The 15431-nt window shown below is 40.5% G+C and overlaps 1 protein-coding gene across 1 annotated transcript in view; it reads right to left on the bottom strand.

Moving 5' to 3' along the window:
- LOC111160500 (pecanex homolog 2) overlaps positions 1-15431 on the bottom strand; it is a 275016-nt gene that overhangs the window by 93494 nt on the left and 166091 nt on the right. The window lies entirely within an intron of this gene.

The raw sequence follows: 15431 nt of genomic DNA, 5'->3' as shown, positions 1-15431 counted from the left end.
TGCAGTCAACCAAGAGAATAAAATGTTGAAGCATATATACATTTATAAGAATTGATGACTTACAGAAAAGAAGTCTTAAGCAATGCTAAGACTTAATACCATACAAACATCTTTGCAATCACATTAGGAGTCAATAATAAAATGAACGCAGATTAACAGGAGCAAGCATCACAAACTTTGCATTTAAGTGTATTCTCAACAAATATGACACTGCATTAATTAAAAATGATAACATTTAGAAAATATTTTAAAATGAATAAAAATAAGGGGTTCCTGCGTGGTTGAGCATCTGACTCGTGGTTTCAGCTTAGGTCATGATCGCAGGGTCATAGGATTGAGCCCTGTCTTGGGCTCCATGCTCAGTGTGGAGCCTGCTCAAGATTCTCTCCTTCTTCTCCTGCCCAACCCTCTCTGTTTCTCTCTTTAAAAAAATTGTAATTAGATGGTTTTTTTTAAATGAATGACAATAAAAAGCAGTAGTACCAATCATAACAGGTGGGACTCAGCTAAGCACTTTGTAGAGGAAAAAATATAGCCTTAAAATGTGCATCTTAGAAAAACTTCACAGTTTATATTGGGAGGCTATTTTTAATATAAAAAATGAACAAGAATATGGTAAGAAAGGAAAATATAGATGTTCTTATCTATTAATATAAATGCAGAACTCCTTAATAAAGTATTTTCAAAATGAATCTATAAATGTATAAAAGTAATCATGATTAAATTTGGTTAATCTAATAATGGTTTAATACTAGAAGAAGGTCAATATAATTCACAAAATGAAAAAAAGTAAAAGAAGAAAACCCATACAATGCTCAATTCATACAGGAAGGATGTGGAAAAATAAATTCAACACTCATTGAAACAAATCTCTTCCAATCTAGTAATAAAAGACTTCTTCTTAAACCTAATAAAGGATATCCATGCCATATTACATTCAATGCCATATTTAATAGTAAAATATAAAATATCAGAATTATTCAGGCAAGAGGTCTCAATCAAGCCTTATGAATATGACTAACCTCTACCAGAAAAGTGAAAGTAGAACCATTAAGGGAGACTAAAGTCTAGGGAAGGAAGAAAAAGGAACCTGGGGCAATAATTTATAGTTTATCAACTGTGAAGTGCAGTTTGGAAAAAGGAAACTGAGGAGAGAAACAGGGATGATGGCAGATGAGAGTACCGGGGAGGGGGACTATTTAGGCAAATGCATGTGCAGCTAATAACAGAAAATGCAAAAAGCCCTCATGCTTTGATTAGCCGACCTTACACCGCCAGACAAATTCAGACCCCTAGGAGAACATGACAGAAAATATCAGTTACGTTCCTACTTCATAACTGCTCATTAGTGAGTCCACAAATGCAGATGAAGTCTCCCTTGCACAGTGAAATTTTATAATCTACCAAGAGCTGTGAATGCACAAAAACTAAAAGGTCTTCTCAAGATCCCTGAGAACTAGGAATTAAATGGAACCCAGCATCTCTGGGTGTGTTTCCAGCAGGGGTGTAGTCTCTGTTATGTGGGGGGTGGGGGGTGTATCACTGCGGAAGGAGACTAGGAGGGACTCAAGATGGAAGAGACAAGAGTGAGTTACCTTTGGTCTCTAAGCAGCCTGTTCACATTGACCTTGGAGTGAAGTAATAGAAACCCTGTAGTTTATGCATACATCCTGCCTGCTTTTCCATTCCTTAATCCTTTCAATTCCTTATGTTAGCCTTCATTCAGCTACCTCAATGATGTAGGATAGAGTTTTCCTGCCTTTGTTATGGATTTGATTTAAGAAAAGGCAGCTTTCTGGATCTTGTTCTGGGGGACTTCTTCCCTCTTGAAGTTCCATTATAATCCCATGGGTGGCAAATACTGCCTTTAGGAAGAAGGTGCAAAGACCAAGTCCATAAGCCTCTATGAGGACAGACGGTGCTTAGCATTTTAATGAGAGAGGGAAATACTACTATCGCATGCAATTAAGAGGCAGCTTTTCCTCCATCAAGTCTGAATGCCCTCCTGCCCCTGCCATCCACCATGTGCCTCTAGTACATCTCATTTATGTATTCTCCTGAGATCTGATACTTGTGCAAACATTTCTCCTCAGTCTAGCTCATGTAGAAATAAAGTGATCCATGCAGTGATGTTCCATATAATGGAAGCCTTCTGCTTTCAGCACTTATACCTTCAAAATGTACGTCCTTTTTGATAAAAATATAATAATAGTCTCACTTAAAAAATACCAAATAGCTCTGAGAGAGAGCACGAGCAGGGAGAGGCACTGAGGAAAGAGGAAGACAATCTTCAAGCAGACTCCCTGCTGTACACGGAGCGCGACACAGGCTCCTGAGATCATGACCTGAGCCAAAGTCAAGATTCAATTCTCAACTGACTGAGAAACCCAGGTGCCCCAGAAACTTGATGTTCCTACCTTATATATCCAACACTGGTACAAACTGCTCTACCTAACCCCTAATTAGCTGGCTAATACTCCATTGTTTGGCTAGACAGCCTATTGAATCATTACACTACTGATAGACATCTAGATTGCAAAAATTAATTTAAAACCACAGCTGAAGAAAATTTCATATGCTTATCTAAGACATCATGCAGAGCCAGTGCAGTGGCTGTTAATTCAGTGTATTCACCAGACCTTGACCACTGGGGTGGACACATGGTCTGCAATGGGCTCCCTAGTAATGCACAGAGGGGGATGTCAGACTACAACCCCCCTTCTACTCTGTACATGATAACCGAAGCCAGAGTAAGCAGGATCTGAGATACAGACAAAAGGTACACCCCTGCACTAAAAATCTGGCAGAAAGAAATTTGTGCTTAGTTCTAGGCATATAAACTATTACTTCACTTGCTTGGGTCCTCCACAAGATGTCTAGCTTTCAACAAAAAAAAGTATGACATCTACAAAAAGGCAAGAACAAATATGCTCCGAAAAGACAAATCACAATCCAAGCAAGACTCTTATATGACACTTATGTTGGAACTATCTGACAGGAAATTTAAAAGATGATGATATTTTAAGGGCTGTAACAGAAAAAGGTGTACAATATGAAAGAGTAGATGGATTATTTCAGCATAGAGATGGAAACTATATAAGGAAGACTCAAGCAGAAATGATGGAAATGGAAACACTGTGACAGAGACACAATGCTTTCAGCAAGCTCATCATACTAACACAATCAAGGGAATGATTGATGAACTTGAGTATAAGTCAACAGAAATGACCTAAACTGAAACACAAAGATAAAACTGAGCCAATTCAAAAAAGAAAATATTCTTACACACACACACACACACACACACACACACACATACACACGGATGAAAGACTGAAATATGAGAACTGAAACCATGAAAATCCTAGGAGAGAACACAGGCAGTAACTTTTCTGACATCAACTATAGCAGATTTTTTCTAGATACTTCTCTGATGCAAGGGAAACCAAAGCAAAAAATAAGCTATTGGGAATATATCAAAATAAAAGTTGCTGCAAAGTGAGGGAAACAATCAAAATAACTAAAAGGCAATCTATGGAATGGGAATAGATATTTGCAAATGACATATCCAATAAAGGATTAGTATCCAAAATATATAAAGAACTCATAAAATTCAACACCCCAAAACCAAATAATACGATTAAAATATGGGCAGAAGACATGAAGATGTATCTCCAAAGAAGACATCCAAACAGCCAACAGACACCTGAAAAGATGCTCAGCAACACTCCTCATCAGGGAAATCCAAATCAATACCACAATGGGATATCACTTCATACTTGTCAGAACGGCCAAACTCAACAAGACAAGAAACAACAGGTTTTGGCAAGGATGTGGGGAAAAAAGGAACACTCGAGCACTGTGGGTGGGAATGCAAACTGGAACAGCCACTGTGGAAAACAGGGTGGAGTTTCCTCAAAAAGGTAAAAATAGAACTTCCCTACAACCCAGCAATCACACCACTTGGGTATGTACCCCCAAAATACAAAAATACTAATTCAAAGGGATACATGAATCCCTATGTTTATTGCAGCATTATTTACAATAGCCAAGATATGGAAGCAGCCTGATTGACTGATGAATGCTTAAAGAAGACGTAGTATGTATACGTATAATGAAATATTATTCAGCCTTAAAAAAGGACAAAATCTTGCCACAATGGCATAGATGGAGCCAGAGGGTATAATGAAATAAGTCAGTCAGAGAAAGACAATACCATGATTTCACTCATATGTGGAATTTAAGAAACAAAGCATATGAAGAAAGGGGAGAAAAAGAGAGACAAATCAAAAAACAGACTCTCAATAGCAGAGAACAGGCAGATGGTTGTGTGAGAGGAAGGGGTTGGGGGTAGGTTAAATAGATATTGGGGATTAAGGAGTGTGCTTGTCATGATGAGAACCAGGTACTGTATGGAACTATTGAATCACTATATGATACACTTGAAAATAAATGTAATGTAATGTAATGTAATGTAAACTACTGTATGTAAACTAACTGGAATTAAAATTAAAAACTAAAAAAAATATTACTGAGTATCTAAAAGCATTTCCAAAATTGATAGGTTAAGGAAAGAAAGAATGGGAAAGTCTGTGATCTCAAAGTTCTTGTCCTAAATATGGGCTCCTGTTAAAAGACACGATTTGGAATCTGTGGATTCATATATTTACCTCTGTAGCACCAGGAGCCTCCCACAGGAGAGGATGGCAAATGCCAGTGTTCAGCCCTGTAAGGAAAACGCTGCCTGATGCAACAAATTAAGTTCTCCCTTTGGGAAGCATTTTAAGGAGGGCACTCCCAACTGCTGAGTAGGAGAGGTTTTCAAAATTCTTTCAGGGGTACCTGGGTGGCTCAGTGGGTTAAGCCTCTGCCTTTGGCTCAGGTCATGATCCCAGGGTCCGGGGATCGAGCCCCGCATTGGGCTCTCTGCTCAGTAGGGAGCCTGCTTCCCCACCCCCTCTCTGCCTGCCTCTCTGCCTCCTTGTGATCTCTGTCAAATAAATAAAATCTTAAAAAAAAAAAAAATTCTTTCAGTGAGGAGAGTCCAGCGCTGTCACCGCTCCTGAATTCTCTGAAGCCGCTCACATAGGTTTTGTGTGCCCTAGGCACACATTCTTTCACCATTCCTGTGAAGACTGACCAGCAGTGGCTCTTCGGTGCTCTGGCTTAATGAAGGCACATCACCACTGCCCTGATGGGAGGACTGCAACAGTGAGCCAGCAAGCAGCCTCCTTCAGGAGAGAAAGCTGTGGACTTAAAAAAAGAGAGAGAGAAAAAAAATGGGAGCGGACACCTGGGTGGCTCAGTCGGTTAAGCATCTGCCTTTGGCTCAGGTTATGATTCCAGCGTCTGAGGACTGAGTCCCACCTCGGGCTCCCTGCTCAGTGGGGAGTCTGCTTCTCCCTCTGATCCTCTCCCTATCGTTTCCCCCCCAACCTTTCTCTCACAAAAATAAATAAATAAAAAATACAGTTAAAAAATGGGAGCCTGTAAATACTTCTCTAACACATTAACAGGGACACACTTAGCTATATAGATCTTTGAACATTATTAAGTCCATATATTTTTTTATAGTATACTTTTATGGGAGATTATAAGAAGCCTGAAGCAGAAAAAAGATGTAACTTGTGCATACCAGGCTTGCGGCCCCAAAGAGGGAGGAAAAACCAATCCTTAATTTGAAGGTAGAGGTTGAGTTGCTGCTAGCATTCATTTCAGCCTTACATCCCTTCCCTGGAAATAAATTATAGTAACTTGCATGGTTTGAGTTAAGGGAAACTCGTCCCTTTGATGTGTGGGTGATGTACTGGGGAGGGGAAGACAAGAAAGTTGATGTGTTAGGCTATAAATCTCAACTAAAGGATGTCTGGGACTGTTCGGGCACCTCCCAGCCGTGACATGACACAGTTAAGAGCTGGCCAGTTGGATGACATCAGCTCGTCACCCCTGAGAGAGATCTACAGCTATAGGTGGGTTGTGATTTACCCCCCACTTTGCAAGAGGTGCTCAGCTGACTCGAGAGCACAAAGCAAACCACTGACAGCAGAGAGGCCAGTCCTGCTGGCCATGTGTTCAGCTCAACAGATTTACAGGAAGCCAAGAAAATAAAAACACACACCATGAAAAGCCCGAGGAGAGAACTCTACGTGACCCATATGCTCAGTCTAAAACCTTCCCTCCTCCCTCATAAACCCCTGCCCCTGCTCTGTGAATCATCATCTCCCTAGAAAAATAAAATGTCATCCAATCACCACATCCAAGCTTAGACTTCATTTTAAAAAAACAAAAACAAAAACAAAACAGTTTTCCCATCTCTCAGCTCTCCACTGATTTCCATTTATACGTGTTGAGTGATCACTCTGACCGGTCATTTTGTTAGATGTTGCAGGACGCAGGAAACAAACAAGCATACCCATGGTCCCACCATTTGTGGAGTTTCCAGTCGCTTTGGGAACACGAACACCTTGGACCATATTCTTTGTTTCTAGATGCAGTGCATGGCTTGTGAAATTTTTCTCCCGCACCGTCCCGAGTGGCAACAAGTGACCATGGATCCCTGAGAGCCTGGGAGGTAGGCTGTGTTTCTGAAGTGGTTTTATCAACCTCCTGCAAACCGTTCTGTACTCCTGTCCTTGGGCAGAGTGGGACCGAGTTCAAGTCACCCGCAGAGAGAGTGACTTTGGCTAAATTACCCAGTAGCCAGTGCACGGGGGAAACATTCAACATCACACAGAGGTTTGCAGCTCACTACTGTGTGCTTGACCCTGATCTGGAAATTGGGACACATCGGTACACAAAGCAGGCAACGATCTTTACCCTTGTGGGATTTACATTGTAGCAGAAGGGATACTAAAAGCGTAAATAAGTCAGCGAGGGAGCATGTTAGGAGGTGGTGAATGCTGTCAGTAGTCAGGGTGGGTCTGATTTGAGAAGGTGAAATCTCAGTCCAGCCAGGAAAGAGCTAATGGGGGAATCCAGGGGACATGTGGGGAGAAGCATTTTTAGGCTGAAGCGAGAGCCAGAGCAAGAGGCCCTACATGAGAGCATGCTTCGCACCATTCCTGTGGAGGAATGCTAAGGAGAACTGGGTTAAACAGGAAGAGAAGAGGACAGGAGGCGAGAACAGCGAAGGGGACCCAGCTGGTGTCAATCAGTGGGTCTGTGTAAGGGATCTGACCTTTGCTCTATGTGAAATGGGGAGCCATGTCAGAGTTCTCAGCAGGGGCAAGATCCAGTTTGTGTTTTAGAAGAAAAACTCGAGGGACTTCTAGTTTTAGCTCCAACATGATAAAATATGGAGAGGTGTTATTTCCACTTTTGCAACAAGAAAAAGCAAAATGGACAGAGTATCAATATTTCTTAGAGCCATCAGACAACTGACATCTCAGGGAGAGCTGCCTCTCTGTAAGGCTCGATGAGACCTGCTCATCTGGGGCAGAAGCTGCTGGAGCCATGAACTTGTAGGGACACCTAAACAGTTATTCTAGCAAACTCTTAGAGGCTGAGTGTGGAGTAGCACAAAATTTAGAAGCCCCTGGGCACCACAGTTTTAGGGGGCCCTCCACACTTTCATACCCTAGAAACCCCAGCCATTTCTCATGGTGAAGAGCCAAGAGAGATCTCCCCATGGGCCTCGAAGGGGGAGGAAATTAACCACTGTGAAACCCAGTGGCCCACCACAGTGTGAAGGGCTTTGCCTGAGCCTTATTTTGGCTAAGGGAAGGGAATTTCTCCCCTTCTAACTTACCCCACCTAAACAAGGAAAAAACAGTAACAGAGTCAGGGCTTTAAGGAAACAGAGCAAGAATGCTACTCCCAGCAAATGGAGTAGAGTGTATGGGGAGAAAAAAGCTATACCATTCTGGAAACACTTATGAAGATCCCAGTCCTGACACACAGGCCCAATAAGAGACTAAGATTTAACTGGAAAATAACAGACCATTGCTCCTACCCCATGCCTTACCAGTGCACCAACAAAGATCCGGTAATAGTAACACTAGGATACAGCTAGTGTTATAGACATGACTCTCTCTGAGGGGGAGTTTTTAGGGAAGCCAAAAATCAAGAGGAGACAGAAACAAGGACATCAGAAAAACTTGAAGCCTCTGGGACCTACAGTTAGAACAGACATTAAACACAGTCCCTCTTCTAATCAGACTAACAGAAATGCTCACACTGAAGACCTAGTCTCCTCAGTTTCTATTACCTGATACAACATGTCCTGATTTCAACAAAAAAATTAAGTGTGTGCCCAAAGGCAAAGAGAAACAGTCTGGAGAGGCAAAGCAAGCACCAGAACCAAACTCAGATAGGACATGGCTGTTGGAATGACCACACAGGGAATCAAAAATAACTATGATTAATATGTCTGTAACTTTATTTGAAAAGCAGGTAGCATGCAAGAACAGATGTGTAATGTAAGCAAAGAAATGGAAACTTTAAGAAAGGGTCAAAAGGAAATGTTAGAAATAAAAACACTGTAACAGTAACAAGGAATGCCTTTATTGGGCTCATCAAGAGACAGGACACGGTCAAGCAAAAAAATCAGTGAGTTTGAAGATATGTTGATAGAAAGATCTCTAACTGAAATGGGAACAGAAAAAAAAATGAAACAAAAACATCAAGAACTACAGGACAATAAGGAAAGGTGTAACATATGCATAAATGTAACACCAGAGAAAGAAGAAAGAGCAGAATCTATATTTAAATAACAGCCAAGAACTTTTGAAATTAATGACAGACATGGAAACACAAACCCAGGAAACTGAGAGCACCAAGCAAGACTGAACACACACACATACACACACACACACACCTAAGCATGTCATATTCAGGCTTCAGAAAGCCAAAAAAGAGGAAAATCTTGAAACTCAGAAGGAAAAAACACCTTGCCTATAGAAGAACAAAGAAATTGAAGCAGATTTCTCATTAGAAATTATGCAAGCATGGAGAAAGTGGAGTGAACTCTTTATTAAAGTGTTGATGGAAAAAAATCCTGCCAACCTGGAACTCTACAGCCTACAAAATTGTTTTCTAAAATTGAAGGGGAAAAAAAAATTAAGATTTTGTAGAGAAAAACTGAGGAAATCCATTACTAGGTAACCTTCCCTGCAAGAAATGTTGAAAGTTCTTCACGCTGAAGGAAAATGATACAGGTCAGAAACTTAAATCTATATAAAGAAAGAGAATCAGAAAAGAATAAGTGAAGGTAAAAGAAAATATTTATTATTCTTATTTTCAATTGATATGAAATATGACTTTTTGTTTAAAGAAATAATAGGAATAATGTACTGGGTGATTTTAAAATATGGATAAATAAATGAGTAACTTCCATGTCAGAGGAATAGAGGGAGAAATTGAAAATACTCTGACAAAAGGTATCGGGATTAGAAAATGAAGCAGCATAGCATTTTTTAATGATGGATTTAGAGTAGCTTAAAATATACATTGTAGGCTTCTACTTTAGAGAACAGGAAGAACACATCTTTCCCTATTACTCCTGTTAAATATAACTGAAAATGTTAGAAATAGTTTATTAAATGAACCTAAGAAGATTCTGGACATTGGAGAGAAAAGGGGAGACAAACTAAAGACCCCAGGATCTGGGGAAAGCAATGGTAGTGAGTTTCCTGGATTTTCTTGTGACCATGTATTTCACAGAGTTAGACTTAAGCAAGCCAGCAACTCGGAAATGGCAAGAAGCATAGACAAAAAAATCCAAAATAAAAATAAAAACAAAGTCTGCTTTCTCTAATTGAATGACCAGAAAACAGGCAGCCTAGTAGGACAGAAAAATTTAATAAATAACCTCTCTATTCCAGCTGAACATGACAGATCTGAAAAACACACTATTAGTAGAATTAAAAGACAAGCCCAGAAAGCATGTAACTAATAAAGGACTTGTATCCACAGTATGCAAAGAACTCTTAGCAATAAGAAAATAAACCAATTTAAAAATGGGCAAAAAAAATCTGGACACTTCAATAAAGAAGATATATAGTCAGCACATCTTTAGGGAAATGAAAATTAAAATGAGAGAGCACTGTAAATATCTACTAGAATTGCTAAATTCCTAATTGCTAAATTGCTGAATTGCTAAAATCCAAAAATTTTTGTTGAGGTGAAGGAACAACAGGAACCTTGTGTCAACAATGCAGAACAACAGACAGCACTTTGGAAGATAATTTGGTGCTGTTATACAAAGCTAAACTTACTTTTATACCATTTAACAATCAGGTATTTATCCCACCTAATAGAAAATTATGTCTACACAAGACCTGAAGACAAATGTTCATAGCAGCTTTATTTGTAATCAGCAAAAACGAGCAATGACCAAGATTTCTTTCAATAAGTGAATGGATAAACATCCACACAATGGAATACTATTCAGTGTTAAAAAGGGATGAGCTGTCAAGCCAGAGCCATGCAAAGACACAGATAAAATCAGTAATATATACTGCTAAGTGGAAGAAACCCATCCAAAAAGGTGTATGATTCCAATTACATGACATGCTGGAACAGGCAAAACAAAAGCAGGGGTAAATAAATATAACACTGGTTGCCAGAGTTTGGGGAAGGGGAGGAAGGATTGAATAAGTGAAGCACAGGGGAGTTTTTAGGGCAATTGAACTATTTTGTAAGATACTCTAATAATGTATGCATGCCACTATACATTTGTTAAATTCCGTAGAAATGAATAATGTGAGAAAATGTAACGTATGCAAATTTTAAAAAATATCATCTAGGAGACTGGGGGGCCCCCAAGTGGAACGCAATGTAGCTGTCATACAAATAAAGGAAACAACCTCACTAACGGAGGTGGAGGTAGAAGGTGCTGACTCAAGTGACTCTGAAAATGAGTGGAATCCAGAAGACTAAAGGCAAAAAGGAACAGCATTGCCCATGAGCACTGTGCTCTAGGTGATAAGGTTGTTTCCCGTGAGATGCAGGTTAACCATTTTGAAACTAATACACAGGCACACTAGAAGTGAACAGTTAAGTAAATGAGTGACAGATGACAGAGGCCAGGTTTCTCACTGATGGAGTGGGAAGTAATAGTAAGCAAGGGGAACTGGCCAAAATGATCCCTTTGGTCATAGATTCGATCTGGAGATACCAGTATGCACTCATGTTTAGCTTAATGTAGATACAAGGGGTTACATACAGGATTATCTCTAGATGTGTGGATATACATGATACTCATGTATACACACACATATTTCCTTGCTCTATTGGCTGATATGCCTGGGATCAATGACACTCAAGGATCAAGGACACACCTCGAGTCCAGATTTTGGTTTCTAAATACCATTCTCTAATAAAAGGAAGCAGGACTCCCTTGGAGAAATGGCAGATTTTAGGACTGGGGCAGGAAATATGCAAGACACACCTAGAACATCTTATAGTGCCAGGAGGTAAGAAACTGTTAACACACACACACACACACACACACACACACACAAATGGGGCTATGTCAAAGGGACACAAAAGTCAACTGAAAGAGCTCCAAAGAACCAAAGGAGACAAGATGAGTAAAGTAATATTGTATTATTAACCAACATGAGAAATAAATATATACGAGTCCACACTAATATAAAAACTAGGTAGATAGATGACAGGTAGACAAATCTCTTATGCAGAAAAATAAACTAATTTTCAAAATAAATCAAATAACTTATTATTGTTTCCGTTCCCATCAAGGAAGTAGCACATACCTTCCTACTCTTCAAGTGTGGACTACACATAGTGATTTTTCCTCCCAAGAACACAATCTAGAAAGATTCACAAAAGGGCAACTTTACAGTGGAAAAACCTCGGCCAGGTGATGAAGGTCAACATCACCAGGGATAAGGCATGCTCCTAGCATGAATCCTTGAAACGATGTGATGAGAATGGACCCGTACCTCCGTCGTCCTCCTTCCCCAAAGCTGTAACTCCAGTCTTATCAACAGAAAAGCATCACACAGACTGTACCAGAGAGATATCTTACAAAATACCTGCCCAATATGCCTCAAAACTGCTAACTTCAAAAGCAAAACAGCAGAATGTCTACCGCTGAGAGGAGCCTAAGGAGACAAGGCAACTAAATGCAGTAAGGTATTCTGGGTGGAACTGATAAGGGACATAGAAAAACTAAGGAAATTTGATGAAGTATGGACTTCCGTTGATAGTAACAGATCAACTTTGGTACCTTACCTGGGACAAATGTAGTATACCAACATAAAATGTGAGTAATAGGGGAAACAGAGTAGGGTGTGTGGGAACTCTGTACTATCTTTACATCTTCTCCATGAATCTAAAATTTCTGAAATAAGTTGATGTAAAACAAACTCCTCTGATGCCCTCTGCTGAGAACAGGCAGAGGCAGTGGGGACAGAGGCAGGAAGGCCTGTTGGAAGGCTACGGCCGTAACACGGTGGGGGTGGGGGTGCTCACACCAAAGTGGCGGCAGCAGCAGGTGGTGAAAACTGAAAGATACTGGGTGTATTTCCAAAGGCTGATCTCTGAGCAATCAGAATTTTAGAGTGCTAGAGGAGGAAACTGAAGTCCTTGCTGTTTATAGATATTCTGTCTCTACAAGGGCATTTCTGCCAAAGCACCTCTGTTCCTTAGGCAGCATACCTAATAGGTGGTACATAATAGGTGCTGAATTAAATCCTCCATGCCGTGTGATGAGCTCCTGCACGCCCCCTTCCTTCAGTCTAGGCACAGCACCTCGCAGAACACTGATAGCATGCAAATGATAACACTGATAACAAGCAAATATAACTCCTCCTACTTATCTTATCAAAGGACACTTTCTTTTAAATATCCACCTAATTGGGGTGCCTGGTTGGCAACATGGGTTCAGTATCCAACTCCTGGTTTTGCCTCAGGTCATGATCTCAGGGTTGTTGGGCTCTGTGCTGGGCGTGGAACCTACTTAAGATTCTCTCTCTCCCTCTAACTCTGCCCCTCCCCCCAACATGCGTGCGCATGTGTTTGCTCACTCTCTCTCAAATAAATAATAAATAAGATCCACCTAAATAACTTTCAGACTGATATTTACATTTGCACTGTAAAACTTACTGATGAATCCCACAACCCACAGAACACTGAAGGCCAGTAATGTTTTCTTTCAGGCCAGTAAGATATTTTTAATTCCTTTTTATTACACTCCTGATCAATCCCGCCATTTGAGCTAAATGCTTAGCAGGTGGTGTTATGCTGGTTGCCCAAACTGTCTACATCAGTTTTACCTGATTGGCATAATGGATTTTTACTCAATTAAATATTGTATAAGCTGTGTGAGTACAAACGCTGTGAGTACAGACAGAAGATGGGGGTTTCTATTACAGCCAAGTTGAATGCTGACGACGTGAGGAAGACATCACTAAAAATACTGTGGCAGACTTAGGTATGAAATGAGAAGAGATCTGGGAACAAAGAAAATGTGAACTGCTCTCAGACTGTTTCACAGGTAACTTTCCCTTCTCGTTTTAAGTAGAATTTTAAAAATCAGAAATGGGAATGGAACACCCTAGAAACCACATACTGGGCATGGCTCATGGAATAAGACCAGAGAGTTCTCATTCTTAGATTCTCGCTTAAAGAAAAGTCTTCAAAACACTGGTAATAAGAGTTCACATGTAAGTTTTATGCTATTATAAAATTACCAGAGAACCAAGTAGGTATCATTTATTACAATTTCCTGCTTAAGATTTTCAGTTAGCCAACCAACCACCTGCCAAATTTAGTTGAATTTAAAGGTTCTACTGGACTGTAACCTTCTTCCCACTTATTCCCTTCTCTTTTTTCTCTCTCACCATTTTCTCCTTGTCTATATTTTAAATGATATCCAGGATCTTGTAGGTGATCCAGATAGATTTCCTATAGAAAGCTGCAGAGGATTTGAAAAGTTTTATCACAACAGACTTCATTTCCTTGAAGACAGGACATTGCAGGGCATAAAGAATGCTCCAGGCCTTATGGGTTGATGTTATTACAGGAGTCAGTCTTGTCTAGCAGAGAGGAAACTGTGAAATGACCTTGCTGAAGATTCCAGAGTTATGAAAAAGATCAATAAAACTTGACACGTGCCATTTCCTACTTGCTTACCATTCTGTTGTATTTTATCTTGTTTCAAGAGTCCCTCCTCCTACCTCTTCCTTAAATACTGGTCATCCCTTCGTGCACCTGGGTGGCTCGGTTGGTTAAACATCTGCCTCCAGGGAGCCTGGGTGGCTCAGTGGGTTAAGCCGCTGCCTTCGGCTCAGGTCATGATCTCAGGGTCCTGGGATCGAGTCCCACATCAGGCTCTCTGCTCAGTAGGGAGTCTGCTTCCCTCTCTCTCTCTCTCTGCCTGCATCTCTGCCTACTTGTGAACTGTCAAATAAATAAATAAATAAAAATCTAAAAAAAAAAAAAAAATCTGCCTCCAGCTCAGGTCATGACCCCAGGGTCCTGAGATAGAGCTCCGCATTGGGTTCCCTTCTCAGCAAGGAGCCTGCTTCTCCCTCTCCCTCTGCCTGCTGCTCCCCCTGCTTGTGCTCTCTCTCTGCATCAAATAAGTAAAATCTTTAAAATAAATAAATAAATACATATGTACATACATACATGCACGCTGGTCATTCCTGCTGGAAGGGATGTAAATCTTTTCCAAGGAAATCTTACAGGGAGACCCTCACTCCTCTCTGCCATGGTCCTGATCATGGGGACCTCTCACTTTACAGGACGACGCTTAGATGGAGTTCAGTGTGGAAAACCTGCCACACCCCTTCCCACACCAAACAGTGTGTAACTTCTCTTTCACAGCTTACAGTGGCTCTACAAATTCTGCCTGGGATCTGGAAACCGCATTCTACTTAAAGACTTCTTTCAGAGTTGTATTAATTACTCCTCGCAACACCCAGGAGAGAGTGCCAACCTTATTTTTCAATTTTATCAGAAACTGAGGTTCAGAAAGGGCCAAAAATATCACCACGTCAAAATATTAAATAATGCCCAAGTCAGGAATTCAATATATCCGGACCCATTTGGCATCTGATAATAAACTCTTACCCTGTGAGTGGTAAAATTATTTAGAAGAACTTCATAAATGCTTTAAAAATCATAGGATATCGTTTCACATTTATTATGTGAGATAAAGGGAATTCATACATAATGAATGAAAACAGAATATGAAGCCTGTTATTTGAACCATGAGAGAACTGGGATAAATTTATCAAGACCAAACAGAACTCAGACAAAGAGAGAAAAAACGTTTGTGGGAAAAGGACCAAGGCGAGGGTTCTGGAATATGACGTATGCGGTAGAAGTGACGGCCGGAGCAAGTGACAAATGACACAAGGAGGGACTCAGGCAGCTGAAAACTCAGTGCTCCGCCAGGGTTCTAGGAAGAACGGGGCGTGCCTGATAGCATGACGGTAATTACTCATGGGGCATCGTTAGGG

The sequence above is a fragment of the Enhydra lutris genome, unplaced genomic scaffold, assembly GCF_002288905.1.
Source record: "Enhydra lutris kenyoni isolate GAN:26980312 unplaced genomic scaffold, ASM228890v2 scaffoldscaffold76, whole genome shotgun sequence".
Taxonomy (NCBI): Eukaryota; Metazoa; Chordata; class Mammalia; order Carnivora; family Mustelidae; genus Enhydra; species Enhydra lutris.
This window is presented reverse-complemented; position numbering and strand designations above follow the sequence as displayed.